Here is a 3,061-nt window from a genome sequence, read left to right as displayed (position 1 = left end):
TGGTTGGTTCCCAGTTGTAACAGGACAGAAGTAAGGATAAAAAGGATTGGGTAGCTTTCTTCAAGATGGTTTGCTTCTTTGACTAGGAGATTATGGGAAGTAAAGAGAGAAAATCAGTAAGTGAAGAAGCAGCCCCCAAAAAAGCTTAGAATCAATTCTGACCAAAGCAGAGACACAGCAGCTCCTTGTCCCTAGCATTCCTGTCCACTCCTCTGCAGGGGAAACCCTATCTAGGAATTAATGGTAAAATGACAGGCAGCACATTTTTCACACACCAGATAAATCTTCCCCATATGGAAAGACTTCTATTAACACCAGGGTCTTGGCCTCTCTCTGTCTCTCTCTCTCTCTCTCTCTCTGTCTCTCTCTCTCTTCCTCCCCCACCCCTCATTCTCTCTCCCTGCACTTGTTCCTCCACAGGGACAAGGAATGAATTGCCAAGAACAGGGAAAGAATGTCTAAGTCTTGGTTTTTACAAGCTGTTTAGGGAGTTGAATTAAGATTTAAAGACATTTCTCCAAGTTACTTCCCAAATTAATTTGTAAGCCTCATGTGATACACTTCTTTGTTAGTATCTCCCAACATTCATTCTCTCATGGATTGATATTATGTTTTGGAAAATGACAAGTTCATTTTCTCCTTTGCTTTTCTTTGTATTCCTCCATACGGAGGCAGTCCATATCTGGTTAAGAAGGGGTAGTGTCCTAGTTAGACAGAGGTAGTATAGTGGTGCTACAAGGCTTTGCGTTCCTACTAAGTTGTGAGTGGGTAGCCTGCTGAGGACCCTGAGAGACATAGACTGGGCTGTGGACAGATGGAAGGTGTGTCAGACACTCAGAGTATCTGCAATGTTGTCAGATTCCGTGAAAAGGCCAAATATTCAAGGCCTTCACCAAGAACAGGGAGAGGCCAGAGTTCATCAGCCAGTGACCAGGAACACATGGATTAGCTCTTCTAGTCAAAGCTGAGTCAGCTGCAGGTGGGGGACCCTGCTCCCCAGTGACACAAATTACGCCAGTCTCCCTGCTGAGTCCCAGATAGTATCTCAGATATGAGCCAAGATACAGGGGAACTATGAAAGACTGAACAATTTTACCAAAATGATTGAATTACACCTTAAAAAAAGAATGTCAATTATTGTTCCAGACTAAGATTTAAACTGAACTAAATAAAGCTTTGCTCTACTACTTGCTCATAAGAAAGATCAGGTAAGTTATAGATAGATCAAATAAAGAATCTACATCCCCTTTTCACATCCCAGTAGTAGTAAGAATAATTTTAGGATCAGACCATCTTCAGTCCTTCATTCATTTGTTCATTAAGTTGTCATCAAACACTTACCACACATGGACAATTGTGCTGAGCACTCAGGGTACTGATTGCACTTTGGGGGACATGATAGATGTTTTGGACCAGGGGTGTACTGGCTGCCTAGACCATGACAGAGAGGTCTTTAAATAAGATTATATCAGGTACTGTGAAAGATGACTCACACAAAGTCATATACATTAAATAGCTCAATGTTTCTGAAGTTCTACTACCTCTCTGACAAAATAGTTTCTATTTCACTTAGAGTAGCTGGCTTCAGTTTATTGCTGCTGACAGCCTTCTCTACAGTGACATGTGATATGGACCATAAGGAAACACTGAAATTAAAGCAGGGAGCTCAACAAACACTTGGTCCAAATATTTATTTATTTGTTTATTTGTCCATGAGTCAAGAATATTATTATAAATCCATTCCTTGAGGTAAAGAGAGAATCCAGTAGATTATGGAAACCTAATTGGCTGTGCAGGTTCCCTAAACCCCATTAAAAAATTGATGGATCTGGTGCATTAGAGAAATTACAAAATATGTCACTCTGATAATTGGTACAAGAGGAAATACAAATAAGAAACATGGGAAAATAATTTTATCTTCACACATATAACCAAAGAAATGCATACTAATGCAAAGTGTAGGAACTATTTCATCTGAATAGCAAAAACATTGTATCAGAAACTCACTAAAAAAGTCATTACACATTTACTGCTATATCACTGTTGACTTTGGTATAAACCTTTTTTTTTTTTTTTGAAAAAGCAATATGACAAAGAACAGACAGAGCAACCTAGTAATTTCATTCTGAGGACTTTATTCTAGAAAATAATTCGGTAAAAGCAAAAAGCTCTGTGAATGAAAAGAGAAAGTGGGAGAATCTGAATGGCCAACAATAGGACTGTGTAGGTACATCAAACAGTAAATTAACATGTAGTCACTGAGAAAAATAGGTAAGAAAAACATATAGCAATGGGAAAAATGTCATGAAGCATTACTAAACTAAAAAGCAGAGCTAAAAATGATACTATGATTGCCACTATGTAAAACATTAACAGGTATGATAAGAAACATGATCGCAGTTTTGTTGGGATGAGATGGTTATGATTTTTTTTTTTTTAGTATTTTTTAAATTATCAACATCTAATTTATCAATGAGAAAATGTTCACAAATAAAACCTAAGGTCTCCATCAAATGCAATAGGGTGATCCATCTTCTCATCAATTTCAAAAATAAACATGGGTGACAGCTTCATTTCAGGGTTGGGGAAAGGCTTTTAGGTGGAGATCTTTAGCAAGCATGCTGAGTGGTGTGAGGTGTATCTGAGTCAGGAGCTGCACGTTCAGTCATTGCTTCTTCCAGGAACCACATTAGCTAGCTCCATATCATTTGCCACATCGGACCCGACCACAGGCTTCCCAGAACTGCTGCATTCTGGTGGAAAAGCATGGAAAAGCCAAACCAACAAACCAGGCTGAAAGGTTTTTAATTAGATCAAAGGATCCAGTGCAATCTGGGTTTCACTTGAAACTTTTATATATTTTTTTAAATCTATTTTCTCACTTTACTACTACTGGTCTCAGTGTCTTTGGAATACATTCAGCCAGGTTTAACTTAGGTTAATATTATTTTATTAGTTTATTTTATTTTTTGTAATGTAAAATATTACTCTTTATAGGATGTACAGATTATTTCCCAAGTGTTTGGGAAGGAATCTGCTAGCTCCCCCCAACCCACCCCAT

General features: G+C 38.1%; 1 long non-coding RNA gene across 1 annotated transcript in view; it reads right to left on the bottom strand.

The window, feature by feature from the left end:
• Positions 1 to 1,676: 1,676 nt before the first annotated feature.
• The window catches only part of LOC125618435, a 175,372-nt gene continuing 173,987 nt past the window's right edge, over positions 1,677 to 3,061 (bottom strand). The window contains exon 3 of the long non-coding RNA XR_007349698.1: positions 1,677 to 2,753. This is a non-coding gene — a long non-coding RNA (uncharacterized LOC125618435). The remainder of the gene's footprint in view (positions 2,754 to 3,061) is intronic.

The sequence above is a fragment of the Marmota marmota genome, unplaced genomic scaffold, assembly GCF_001458135.2.
Source record: "Marmota marmota marmota unplaced genomic scaffold, marMar, whole genome shotgun sequence".
Taxonomy (NCBI): Eukaryota; Metazoa; Chordata; class Mammalia; order Rodentia; family Sciuridae; genus Marmota; species Marmota marmota.
Note: the sequence above shows the minus strand (reverse complement) of the source record. Positions and strands in the feature narration are given on the sequence as shown.